The following is a 14,993-nucleotide window of genomic DNA, read 5'->3' as shown; positions in this document are numbered from 1 at the left end:
AAACCTGAACAGACCAATAGATAATAAGAATATTGAATCATAACCAAAAACTTCCCCCCAAAAACAACAAAATTGCCCAGAGGTGGAAGAGAAAAATACACATCAATTCTTCTGAAATCCTTCCCAAAAACTGAAGAAGAGGGAACAGTTCCAAACTCATTCTATGAGGCCAGCATACCCTGATATTAAAGTCAAATATACAACAGGAAAAAAACTACAGATCAACATACCTGATGAATATTGATGCAAAAATCTTCACCAAATACTAGCAAACTAAACCCAACAGCACAGTAAAAGGATTACACATAATGAGCAAGTGGGATTTATTTCTGAATGCAAGGATGCTTCAACATACAAAAATCAATCAATGTAATATGCCACATCAACAGAATGAAGGACAGAAACTACATGATATCTCAATTGATGCAGAAAAATTATTTGACAAAAGTCAATACACTTTTTTAAATTTATTTTTTTAATGTTTTTATTGCATTTTAGGTTTTGGGGTACATGTGAAGAACATGCAAGATAGTTGCATAGGTACACACGTGGCAGTGTGATTTGCTCTTCCTCCCCTTCACCCATATCTGACATTTCTCCCCAAGCTATCTCTCTCCAAATCCCCACCCCCCACTGTCCCTCTCCTATTCCCCCCAACAGACCCCAGTGTGTAGTGCTCCCCTCCTTGTGTCCATGTGTTCTCATTGTTCAACACCCGCCTATGAGTGAGAATATGTGGTGTTTCATTTTCTCTTCTTGTGTCAGTTTGCTGAGGATGATATTCTCCAGGTTGATCCATGTCCCTACAAAGGACACGAACTCATCGTTTTTGATTGCTGCATAATATTCCGTGGTGTATATGTGCCACATTTTCCCTGTCCAGTCTATCATCTATGGGCATTTGGCTTGATTCCACGTCTTTGCTATTGTAAACAGTGCTGCAATGAACATTCGTGTGCATGTGTCCTTATAGTAGAATGATTTATAGCCCTTTGGTTATATACCCAGTAATGGGATTGCTGGGTCAAATGGAATTTCTATTTCTAATGTCTTGAGGAATTGCCACACTGTCTTCCACAATGGTTGAACTAATTTACACTCCCAACAGCAGTGTAAAAGTGTTCCAACTTCTACACATCCTCTCCAGCATCTGTTGTCTCCAGATTTTTTAATGATCACCATTCCAACTGGCATGAGATGGTATCTCAATGTAGTTTTGATTTTCATTTCTCTGATGACCAGTGATGATGAGCATTTTTTCATATGTTTGTTGGCCTCATGTATGTCCGCTTTTGTAAAGTGTCTGTTCATATCCTTTGCCCACTTTTGAATGCACTTGTTTGTTTTTTTCTCCTAAATCTGTTTGAGTTCTTTGTAAATTCTGGATATCAGCCCTTTGTCAGGTGGGTAAACTGCAAAAACTTTTTCCCATTCCTGAATGGTTTTGCCTAGATTTTCTTCTAGGGTTTTTATGGTGCCATGTCTTATGTTTAAGTCTTTAATCCATCTGGAGTTAATTTTAGTGTAAGTTGTCAGGAAGGGGTCCAGTTTCTGCTTTCTGCACATGGCTAGCCAGTTTTCCCAACACCATTTATTAAACAGGAAATCCTTTCCCCATTGCTTGTTTTGTCAGGTTTATCAAAGATTATATGGTTGTAGATATGTTGTGTTGCCTCCTATGCCTCTGTTCTGTTCCATTGCTCTATATCTCTGTTTTGGTACCAGTACCATGCTGTTTTGATTACTGTAGTCTTGTATTATAGTTTGAAGTCCAGTAGTGAGATGCCTCCCGCTGTGTTCTTTTTGCTTAGAATTGACGTGGCTATGCGGGCTCCTTTTGGGTCCAAATGAAGTTCAGGGTGGTTTTTTCCAGTTCTGTGAAGAAAGTCAATGGTAGTTTGATGGGGATAGCATTGAGTCTGTAAATTTATTACTTTGGGCCGTATGGTCATTTTCACGATATTGATTCTTCCTAACCATGAACATGGACTGTTTCTCCATCTGTTTGTGTTCTCTCTTATTTCATTGAGCAGTGGTTTGTAGTTCTCCTTGAAGAGGTCCTTTATGTTCCTTGTTAGTTGTATTCCTAGGTATTTTATTCTCTTTGTAGCAATTGGGAATGGCAGTTCATTCTTGATCTGGCTCTCCTTAAGTCTGTTATTGATGTATAGGAATGCTTGTGATTTTTGCACATTGATTTTATATCCTGAGACTTTGCTGAAGTTGCTTATCAGTTTCAGGAGTTTTTGGGCTCAGATGATGGGGTCGTCTAGATATACTATCACTTTGTCTGCAAATAGAGACAATTCGCCTTCCTCCTTTCCTATTTGAATACTCTTTATTTCTTTTTCTTGCCTGATTGCTGTGGCTAGAACTTCCAGTACTATATTGAATAGGAGTGGTGAGAGAGGGCATTCTTGTCTAGTGCAAGATTTCAAAGGGAATACTTCCAGTTTTTGCCCATTCAGTGTGATATTGGCTGTTGGTTTGTTGTAAATAGCTTTTATTATTTTGAGATACATTCTGTCAATACCGAGTTTATTGAGGGTTTTTAGCATAAAGGGCTGTTGAATTTTATCAAAGGCCTCTTCTGCATCAATTGAGATAATCATGTGGTTTTTGGTTTTGGTTCTGTTTATGTGGTGAATTACGTTTATAGACTTGTGTATGTTGAATCAGCCCTGCATCGCCAGGAGGAATCCTACCTGATCATGGTGGATAAGCTTTTTGATGTGCTGTTGCAGTCAGCTTGCCAGTGTTTTATTGAAGATTTTTGCATCTATGTTCATCATGGATATAGGCCTGAAGTTTTCTTTTCTTGTTGAGGCTCTGCCGGGTTTTGGTATCAGGATGATGTTGGTCTCATAAAATGATTTGGGAAGGATTTCCCTTTTTTTGGATTATTTGGAATAGTTTCAGAAGGAATGGTACCAGCTCCTCTTTGTGTGTCTGGTAGAATTCGGCTGTGAACCCATCTGGACCTGAGCTTTTTTTGTGTGGTAGGCTCTTAATTGCTGCCTCAATTTCAGACATTATTATTGGTCTATTCATGGTTTCACCTTCTTCCTGCTTTAGGCTTGGGAGGACACAAGTATCCAGGAATTTATCCATTTCTTCCAGTTTTACTAGTTTATGTGCATGGAGTTGTTTGTAATATTCTCTGATGATGGTTTGAATTTCCGTATATATTTAGGATCATTAGCTCTTCTTGTTGCATTGATCCTTTTACCATTATGTAATGTTCTTCTTTGTCTCTTTTGATCTTTATTGCTTTAAAGTGTATTGTATCAGAGATGAGAATTGCAATTCCTGCTTTTTTGCACTCTCCATTTGCTTGGTAAATCTTCCTACATCCCTTTATTTTGAGCCTTTGTGTATCCTTGCATGTGAGATGAGTTTCCTGGATACAGCACACTGATGGGTTTTGTCTTTTTATCCAATTTGCCAGTCTGTGTCTTTTGATTGGTGCATTTAGCCCATTTACATTTAGGGTTAATATTGTTATGTGTGAATTTGATACTGTCATTTTGATGCTAGCTGGCTGTTTTGCCCATTAGTTGATGCAGATTCTTCATTTTGTTGTTGCTCTTTAGCATTTGGTATGTTTTTGGAATGGCTGGTACTGGTCGTTCCTTTTTATGTGTAGTGCCTCTTTCAGGAGCTCTTGTAAAGCAGGCCTGATGGTCACAAAATCTCTGAGTACTTGCTTGTTTGCAAAGGATTTTATTTTTCCTTCACTTCTGAAGCTCAGTTTGGCTGGATATGAAAATCTGTGTTGAAAGTTCTTTTCTTTAAGGATGTTGAATATTGGCCCCACTCTCTTCTGGCTTGTAGGGTTTCTGCCAAGAGATCTGCTGTGAGTCTGATGGGCTTCCCTTTGTGGGTGACCCGACCTTTCTCTCTGGCTGCCCTTAGTATTTTCTCCTTTATTTCAACCCTGGTGAATCTGACGATTATGTGCCTTGGCATTGCTCTTCTTGCGGAATATCTTTGTGGTGTTCTCTCTATTTCCTGGGCTTGAATATTGGCCTGCCTTGCTAGGTTGGGGAAGTTTTCCTGGATAATATCCTGAAGAGTATTTTCCAGCTGGGATTCATTCTCTTCATCACATTCAAGTACACCTATCAAACTTAGATTAGGTCTCTTAATATAGTCCCACATTTCTTGGAGACTGTTCATTCCTTTTTGCACTTTTTTCTCTAATCTTGGTTTCTTGTTTTATTTCATTGAGTTGATCTTTGACTTCTGATATCCTTTCTTCTGCTTGGTCAATTCGGCTGTTGAAACTTGTACATGCTTCACGAAGTTCTCATGTTGTGTTTTTTAGCTCCTTCAATTCACTCATCTTCCTCTCTAAGTTGTCCATTCTTGTTATCATTTCATCAAATCTTTTTTCAAGGTTCTTAGTTTCTTTGCATTGAGTTAGAACATGTTCTTTTTGCTCACAGAAATTTCTCATTACCCACCTTCTGAAGTCTGATTCTGTCATTTCATCACACTCATTCTCCGTCCAGCTTTGTTCCCTTGCTGGTGAGGAGTTGAGGTCCCTTGTAGGAGGCGAGGTGTTCTGGTTTTGGGTGTTTTCCTCCTTTTTGCACTGTTTTCTTCCCATCTTTGTGGATTAATCCACCTGTTGTCAGAGTAGTTGCTGATTTTCCGATTGGGTCTCTGAGTGGACATCCAGATTGTTGACAATGAAGTATTTCTGTTTCTTAGTTTTCCTTCTAACAGTCTGGCCCCTCTGCTGTAGGACTGCTGAGGTCCACTCCAGGCCCTGCTTGGCTGGGGAACTCCTGTAGCAGCTGTGGAACCATAAGGGTCGCTACCAGATTCTTCTTCTGCTATCTTTGTCCCTGAATGGTGCCCGCCAAATGTCAGTCTGATCAGTCCTTTGTGAGGTGACTCTTTGGATATACGGGGGTCAGGGAGCTGCTTGAGGAGACAGTCTGTACTTTAGAGAAGCTCAAGTGCTGAGCTGTGAGCTCCGTTGTCATTCAGGGCTGCTAGGCAGGTACGTTTAAGTCTGCTGCAGCAGAACTCATAAAGCCCTTTTTTTTCCTCAGGTGCTCTGTCCTGGGGAGTTAGGGCTTTATTTATGAGTATCTGTTGCACTGTCCTGCCCAGTGAGGAGGCAGTCTAGTCACTGCCTGCCTGTAGTGGCTATGCTGAGCTGCCTTGGGCTGCGCCCTGTTGCCGTGGGCTCTGCCCTGCTGTCATGGGTTCCACCCTGCTGCCATGTGTGATTCCCTGTAGTCCTGTTTATATGGGTGTGGTTAGAATTGCTGTGGCAATGGTGGCCCACCTCTGTAGTGGCGGACTCTCTTTGTTACGGTGGGTTGCCTCAGCAACGGCAGGCTGCGTCAGCAATGGCAGTGTACCTCCGTAGGGGTCGAGTGCCTCGGTAATGGCGGACGCCCCTCCCCCACCGAGGTACACCATCCTGGGTTCAGCTGTGCTTGCCATGAAACTCGCAACCCTGAGCGTTTCCAATTGCTGTTTTGTTTGTTTTTGTGGGGGTGGGACCCGCTGAGCCTGATAATCTGGCTCCCTGCCTCAGAGCCCTTTTTTTTTTTTAAGTTGAAGGGTTGACTCTCTCCCAGGTGCTCCAGTTGCCTGCTGAAAGGGCACCAGGATCTATGTGATTGCCCATGTGGTGACCCACTGCTGGAACCACATTGCTCCCTGGGAATCTCCTGGCCTGGCTTTCTGTTTAAGTCCTGTTTAATCAGATGAATGTGCTAATCTGCCTTCTAAAATCTCCAATTGCTGGTTTAACAGGGCAACCAAACCAGTGTATTTTGTACAGAGTGCCACTGTGCTGTGGTCCCGGCCCAAACAGCCATGCTGGCCCAAACAGCCACGCCAGCCCAAACTGCCATGCTGGTGGCCTGTGGGGCTCCTACACCTGGGAATCTCCCGGTCTGTGGGCAATAAAGATCCGTATGGAAATGTGGCATCCACTCACTCTCTGCGCTTTCACTGGGAGCTGCAATCCTGATTTGGTCCTACAGCACCATCTTACTTCCACTCATTGTTTTAGAGAATGATTAGTCTATGCCAGAGTAACAAACTGTGATGGTAAACTTTATGTGTCAAGAATGGAGCAAGATGGCCAAATAGAAATCTCCATCAATAGTCCTATTCCACAAGAATAGTAAATTTTAACAACTATCTGCACACAGAAAAGCACCTTTATAAGAACCAAAAATAAGGTGAGCAATCACAGTTTCTGCTTTTAACTTCATATTGCTGAAGGAGGCACTGAAGAGGGTAGGAAAGAGTTTTGAATCACTGATGCCACACCTCTTCCAACCCCCATCAGCAGCTATGTGCTGCAGAGAGAGAATCTGTGCACTTGGGGAAGGGTCATGCAGAAATTGTAGGACTCTGCCTTGAAATCAGTGCTGCTGTCTCAGTGGACAGTAAAACCATGCTGAACTCAGCCAGTGCCAACCCACAGAGGGAGCATGTGGACCATATCTAGCTAGAGGGGAAGTGCCCATCCCAGTGGTCAGAACATGAGTTTCTTGCAAGCCTTGTCACAATAGGATAAAGTGCTTTGGGGTCTGTATTAGTCAGGGATTTTTAGAGGGACAGAACTAATGGAATATATATAATATATTCCATTAGTATGTAATATAATATATATTATTTATTAATGGAATATATTTTATACACACACATATGAATTTATTAAGTATTAACTTGCACAATCACAAGGTCCCACAATAGGCTGTCTGCAGGCTGAGAAGCAAGGAGAACCAATCTGAGTTCCAAAACTGAAGAACTTGAGTTCAATGTCAGAGGCCAGGACCCATTCTGCACAGGAGAAAGATGTAGGCTGGGAGGCCTGGCCAGTCTCTCATGCCGCATTTTTCTGCCTGCTTATATTCTAGCCATGCTGGCGCTGATTAGATTGTGCCCACCCAGGTTAAGGGTGGGTCTGCCTTTCCCAGGCCACTGACTCAAATGTTAATCTCATTGGCAGCACCCTCACAGACACACCCAGATCAATACTTTGTATCTTTCAATCCAATCAAGTTGACACCCCATATTAACCATCACAGGGTCCTAAGTGAACTTGAAAGGCAGTCTAGGACACAAGGACTGCAATTCTTAGACAAGTACAGATGCTATGTTGGGCTTAGAGCCAGTGTACTGGGGCTGCATGTGACCTAGGGAGACACCAGATGGTATGGCTGGGGAGTGCTTATATAACCCCTCTCCCAGTGCCAGGCAGCACAGTTCACAGCAACAAAAATCAGTCCTTCCTTCTGCCTAAGGAGAGGAAAGGGAAAAACAAAGAGGACTTTGTCTTGCATCTTGGATACCTGTACAATCACAGTAGAAGATGGCACTGGACAGAGTTGTGAGACCTCCATCCCAGGCTCTAGCTCCCGGGTGACATTTCTAGACACACCCTGGGTCAGAAGGGAACCCATTGCCTTGAAGGGAAGGACCCAGTCCAGGCAGGATTCATCGTCTGCTGACTAAAGGGTCCTTGGGCCCTGAATAACCAACAGTAATGTCCAGGGAGTAATATTACAGGCCTTGTTTGGAACTTGGATATGTGCTGGCTTCAAATTATAGGTCTTAAATAGTAGGCCTTATTCCTATATTTTACATGGAAACCTAACATTTATATGGAACTACAAAAGACCCAAAATAGCCAAAGCTATCCTGATCAAAAAGAATGAAACTGGATAAATCACAAGACCTCACTTCAAATTTTACTACAGAGTTATAGTAACCAAATAGCATGGTGCTAACATAAAAGCAGACACATAGACCAATGGAATAAAATAGTGGACCCAGAATGAAATCCATAGATCTACAGTGAACTAATTTTTGACAAAATTTCCAAGAATATATTTTGGGGAATAGACAGTCTCTTCAATAAATGGCACTGGGAAAACTGGATATCCATATGCAGAAGACTGAAACTAGACTCCTATCTCTATATACAAAAATCAAATCCAAATGGATTAAAGACTCACATCTGCCCTGCGTGGTGGTGCACAGCCAGGCACGGTGGCTCATGCCTGTAATCCCAGCACTTTGGGAGGCTGAGGCAGGTGGATCACGAGGTTAGGAGTTTGAGAACGGCCTGACCAACATGGTGAAACCCTGCTTCTACTAAAAATACAAAAATTAGCTGGGTGGGGTGGCGCGTGCCTGTAGTCCCAGTTACTCAGGAGCTGAGGCAGGAGAATTGCTTGAACCCAGGAGGCGGAGTTTGGAGTGAGCAAAAACTGCGCCACTGCACTCCAGACTGGCCGACAGAGAGAGATTCCATCAAAAAAAAAAAAAAAAAAAAAAAAAAAAAAAAAAAAAAAAAAGACTTACATCTAAGACCTCAAACTATGAATCTACTAATTTGGGGAAACACTCCAGGACATTGGTCTGGGTAAAGATTTCTTGAGCAATACCTCACAAGCACAGACAACCAAATCAAAAATGGACAAATGGTATCTCATCAAGTTAAAAAGCACCTACATAGTGAAACAGACAATCAACAAAGTGAAGAGACAACTCACAGAAAGGGAGAAAATATTTTCAAACTACCCATCTGACAAGGGATTAATAATCAGAATGTATAAAGAACTCAAACAACTCTATAGGAAAAAATCTAATAATCCAATTAAAAAATGGGCAAAAGATCTGAATAGACATTTCTTAAAAGAAGACATACAGATGGCAAACAAGCATATGAAAAGGTGCTCAACCTCACTGATCATCAGAGAAATGCAAATCACAACTACAGTGAGAGATGATCTCACTCCAGTTAAAATGGCTTTCATCAAAGAGACAGGCAATAACAAATGGTGGAGTAGTTGAGGAGAAAAGGGAACCTTTGTACACTCTTGGTGAGAATGTAAATTAGTACAACCAATAAGAAGAACAGTTTGGAAGTTCTTCATAAAACTGTAAATAGAGCTACCATATGATCCAGGAACCCCATTGCTAGGTATATACCCAAAACAAAGGAAGTTGGGATATCAAAAAGATATGAGCACTCCCATGTTTACTACAGCACTATTCATAATAGCCAAGATTTGGAAGCAACCTGAATGTTCACCAACAGATGAATGGATAGAGAAAATGTGGTACATACATATGCACAGTCGAGTACTATTCAAACACAAAAAGGAATGAGATTCTGTCATCTGCAAGAACATGGATGGGACTAGAGGTCATTTTGTTAAGTAAAATAAGTCAGGCACAGAAAGACAAACCTTGCATGTACTCATTTATTTGTGGAAGCTAAAAATGAAAACAATTGAACTCATAGAGATAGAAAGTAAAATAATGGTTACCAGAGGCTGGAAAGTGTAGTGGGGGAAAATTTGTGTGGAAGAGGAAATGGGGATGGTTAATGGGTATAAAAAATGGTAAGACTTACTATTTGATAGTAAAATAAGTAACTATATCCAATAATAATTTAATTGTACATTTAAAATAATTAAAAGAATATAATTGGATAGTTTGTAAACAAATTATCAAGGGAATGGATACATCATTTTCCATGATGTGGTTATTGCACACTAGTATTAAAATATCTCATGTACCACATAAATATAAACACCCACAAAAATTAAAAATTAAAAAATATGTACCCACATAAATAAAAATGAAGACAATTTTATATCAACTTGGCTGGGCCATGATGCTCAGATAATTGGTCAAATATTATTTCAGATGTTTCTGGTGAAGTATGTTTCTGTATAAGATTCCACATTTAAATTGGGGGACTTTGAGTAAAGCAGATTACTCTCCATAGTATAGGTGAATCATATTTAATTAGCCTTAATAAAACAAGACTATCTTACCCCAAGCAATAAGGAATTCTGCCTGCAGACTGCCATTAAACTTGGACCGTAAGTATTCCCTGGGTGTTCAGTTTGCTGACCTACCCTGCGGATTTTGGACTTGTATCTTCACAATCACATGAACCCATTCCTTAAAATAAACCTTTCCCTTTCTAGGTATATACATTCTGTTGATTTAGTTTCTCTAGAGAACCCTGACTAATATACCCAGCCAACATTTCTTTAACCAGAAATTCACTTTATGGCAAAAAAGTAACACAGTGGGCTCATCCCCATGGAATTCATGGTCTTATCGTGCACTCCTTTATCCAGAAATAGCTGTCTTCATAAAATGTGTAATGGCCTGCTGAAAGCTCATTTATGGCAGCATCTGGGAGACTGTACTTTGTGAGCTTGGGGTGTTATCCTGCAGGACAGTTTTTGCTTAAAAGCAACCCATAGCCAGAATGCATAGGTATGATAACCAGAGAATAGAATTAGGAGTGGCCCTTCTCAGTACAATATCCAATAATTCACTTAAAGAATGTTATGTTCCTGGATATGCAAGCTTGGACTTGGCGTGTCTGGAGTCACCAAGGGAGCTAAGGTGCTAAGGGAGGATTACTTATTTCAGGATACATGGTCAGGATGTTTCCAATTAATTTGGAGCTGTGATATCACCTGGTCATTTTGGCCACACCGTGCTATTGAATCAACAAGCAGAGAAAGGGTTAGTGTATTGGCTGGGGTGACTAATCCCAATTACTAGGGGAAAATTGGGTCCCTGCTACACATGGGAAAAAGAAGATAGTACTTGGAACCCAGCGTATTCGTTGGGAACCCAGCATAGTCACTATACTTCTTTGCCCCATAGTACTGGTCAAATTGAAAATGGGGCAACCCAATAATATAGGTATAACCACACTCATATGCTACTAATATAAAGAGTTTGTTTTTCCCACCAGTTTAAGAGCCCTATCGAGCCTGGATGCTGGCAGAAGGTAAGGTAATGATGAAGTGGGTAGTGGAAGAAAGTAGCTTTGATTATTTAAGCAAGTTACAAAAACAGATAATATAGCATCTATGTTTTATGTTAGTTTTAAAAGTCCTATTTTTATACCCTCTGCCTTATGTGAAGAGCACTAGTGGTGATTGTTGTTTTAGGTATCAGGTGGGAATGCAACTTGGTATCATCCTTTGATCATACAGTAGCTGTGGATCTTGGTGTTATCCTGTTCAAGGCAAACAAACTCTTCACCTAGGTGAATGACAACAGTGGACACTGAGGGGCAAAAGGGTTGTATTATGTTAGATATGTATCACTTACTCCTCCAGATCCACTCTGTACCTTCTTAAAAAGTTTTGCTCTCATCCCTGAAAGACTGATCTTTATGAATTATATTAACAGGCTTCCTTTCCTTTAGTTAGTTTCTATTTTGGTTTGTCCATGGGGACCATTGGTCCTTTCTACATGGCTTTTTGAGTTCTGGTAATTACTCCCTTCCTTCAGTCCTTTCAGCCTAAGTGTTTTAATATCTCCAGTATACAGTATTATCTTTTGTGGTTTTGCTGCACTCTGTGCACACCGTTGTAAACAATTTCTTTATTAAGCCATTCTTGAATTTTCCTATTTTGAATATGTAGTCTGTTTCCTGCTGGGACCCTAACATGTCCCTTTTGGTTGTTTCCTCTCTTTGTTGCCCCTTTCCTCCTCTAATTCACTTAACTGTAGGTGCTTACTTAGAATCCCTTACTAAGATGTCAACTATTACCTCTAAGCTGATGAAATCTTAATCTATAGCTATAGCCTGGATTTCTCTTCTCAGCTTCAACTCTGCCTTTGCATCTCCCTATTATATTGCTTTAAAGTTAACATTTCCAAAAATGAAATTTCTCCCCATCTCCCCAAGCCTGTGTGCCTCTCACTGTATTCCTAACTCAGTTCTAAGATGTTTCAGGGTAAGAGTCTTCTTCTCATGAGTAAAAGTCAGTTATACTCAGAGAAATGGCATTTTAAAACACCACTGTCACTGTCATCCAGGTCTAAATCTCAAGATCATATTTGACTTGTAATCCTCCTCCACTCCCACCTCCACTGCCATCAAATCAGTTACAGTTACTTCAGTTCTACCTCTTAAACAATTCTCTAATCCACCTCCTCCTGTTTTTATGGTTACTATACTATATAGGATGGAGATGAAGGGCATAGGTGTTGGCCTCAGTCAGACCTAGGTTTCAATTCTATATCTGCCACTTACTTGGATAAGTTAATTTCCTCATTCAATGAATACTTCTTGGGCATCAACAGCACCAGGTACTGTTCTAGGCCCTAAGGATACAGCAATAAACAAGAATAAGTCTCTGCCTTCATGAGGCTTACATTCAAGTGGGGGAGATAGATTATAAATATGTTAACAAAGTAATAAACAAGATAATTTAAGATTGTGCCCCAATGAAAACAAAACAGGGTAGTGGAAAAGTAAGTGTCCTGGGAGATGGAAACCTTAGACAGAGTCATGATGGAAGTGTGGCTAGAGAAGAAAAAAGGGTCCTGGACTAGACCCTGGGATATGCCAAGATTCAGAGTTTAGGAAAAATAACAGCAAATGTGTTATAGGCCTTACTAAGTGCCAGGCACTGTACTAAGTGCATGACGTACAGTAATTCACTGAACTCTTTACCAAAACCTTAGGAGGTATCACTTTGATCTTTACCACCATTATACTAATAAGGAAACTTAGGCACAAAGAGGTTAAACAACTGCCCAAGGCCATATAGAAAACAAAAGGTAAAACTGAGGTTTGGACATAGGCAGTCTTGTTTTGGAATCCTTGTTCTTAATTACCATGCAGAATGCTGCCTTCCCAAGAGGAGGGAGAGGAAGAAGAGCCAGTATTGCAATCTCTATGATTTTCAGGTTTCTCATCTGCAAAATGGAAATAAGTGTGTGGTTCCTGGGGTTCTTGTGAAGACAGAATTTTATAATGCTTGCAAAATACATATCACAGTGCTTGTCAAGTAGTAGCCACTCTATTAATAGTAACTACTATTGTTACTTCTTAGACTGTTGTAATAGTTTCCTGACTATGTGACCCCTCTCTCTGATCCCTTACCCCAAACCAAACAATTGGTTCACACATTCCAGTTTACCTGTATGCAGTGGTGCCATTGTAATCTTGCATACTATTCATCTAATCAATTTCCTTTAGTGGTTCCCAATTGCCTGCAGTAGAGGTTGACAAACTTTTTAGGTAAAAGTCTGGATAGTAAGTATTCATAGGCTTTGTGGGCCATATATTCTCTAACACAACTACTCAATCCTGCCATTGTATAGGAAAATCATCTATAGACAATACATAAATAAATGAGTGTGCATGTGTTCCCACAAAATGTTACTTGCAGAAACAGGGATCAGGTTAGGTTTGTCCCACAGACGATAGTTTGTCAACTCCTGGCCTACAGAATTCAGTTTGGCATTCCAGACCCTATCTATGTCTTACACTGGTCTCCCACCGCTCCCAATCATGCACTCGGCATTCCAGCGAAACCACATGATGCTCTATTCTCTTTCTTTACACCAGTTCCTCTCTCTGAGTTGCTCTCCTCCTTAAGCTCTGTTAAAATCCTCTCTATCTGTACTGATTATGGTCCTTTGTTAGCAAGTAACAGAACTGACCTTGGCTGTGGTATGTAGACTGCAGGTACTCTTACGTATTATGTTCTCTTCTGTTTGGACACCCATCTAGATCACATTTCCCTGTCTACCTTGCACCAAGGTATGGTCATGTATCTAAATTCTGGGCAATGGAATGTGAGCAGAAGCAATATGTGCCATTTTCTATAAACATCTCCCACATTTTATCCTGCCAGTTGAATGCAGAGTACTTCTAAGACCTAGAAGAGAGCAGAGCCAATGAATAGAAAGAGCCTGGGTCCCTGAGTAACTCTGGAATATAGTCCTACTGCTGACACACTCCAGGTAGGACATGAATGGGAAATCTATTTTAAAGCCACTGAAATTGGGGGGTTGATGTATTACTTACCCAAATTAATACACTGGCTAGCCAAGGAATTTATGTGGAAGACAACGAGCTGGCTTGTGGAAGGAATAATTAAACCAGCAGGCCTCAAAAAAGATGGAAATCATGACATCATCCAGGATCTATATGGAGGGAACTACTGAGCTCCTTTTCCAGGTGCATTAGGCCCTTCTCACATTACTAATGTGAGAAAAAAGGATTAATTAAGAAAAGAGGTTTAATTAACTCACAGTTTCACATGGCTTGGGAGGCCTCAGGTAACGTGCAATCATGGCAGAAGGTACGTCTTCACAGGGTGGCAGGACAGAGAATGACAGCAAGCAGGGGAAATGCCAGATGCTTATAAAGCCATCAGATCTCATGAGACTAACTCATTATCAAGAGAATAGCATAGGGAAAAAACTCCCATGATCCAATTACTTCCAGCTGGTCCCACCATTGACACATAGGGATTATTACAATTCAAGGTTGAAATTTGGGTGGGGACACATAGCCAAACCGTATCACCAGGGCACCATTGGCACTATGAATCAGCTCTGTTTTTCATCTTTGCATTGCTTAGCTCAAGATTCAAATTCTTAGGTTAATCCAATTGACTTGCTTTCAATCTAGCGCCTGCCACTTTCCTGATCAGAGGAGCGGAGGGCATATTGATTGGCAGTCCCCAAATGCTACACACAGTGGAGGAAGGGAGTCTTCCAGAGGGAATAACATAGCAGGTGCTTAGAATATCCTACAAAGTAGTGGTGATCTTATACTTTATGTGGCCCACTATTGAATTATGAATTTCATTTATTGTATTTTTCGTTTTCAGAATTTCCATTTGGTTATTTTTTACAGATTCTAATTTTCTGGTGAAATTCTTCACATTGTCCTTCATTTTCTTGAATATTTATAGTCCATGTCATGTAACTGCAATAACTTGGTCATTAAGTCTGTTCCCGTTGCCTCCTTTTTTTTTTTCTTCTTGGTACTGTTTGTTGGTAGATTAGTTAATTTTTTACTGAGCGCCAGACTTTGTGCCAAAAAAAGTATATAGACTCTAGATGATCTTATGTGCTCCAGAGATGATTCACCCTGTTTTTTGCTAGGCAGTGGGAGGAAAAATTATCTTAATCCTTTCAGCCACTGAGCTTACCTGAGG

The sequence above is a fragment of the Callithrix jacchus genome, chromosome X, assembly GCF_049354715.1.
Source record: "Callithrix jacchus isolate 240 chromosome X, calJac240_pri, whole genome shotgun sequence".
Classification (NCBI taxonomy): domain Eukaryota; kingdom Metazoa; phylum Chordata; class Mammalia; order Primates; family Cebidae; genus Callithrix; species Callithrix jacchus.
This window is presented reverse-complemented; position numbering follows the sequence as displayed.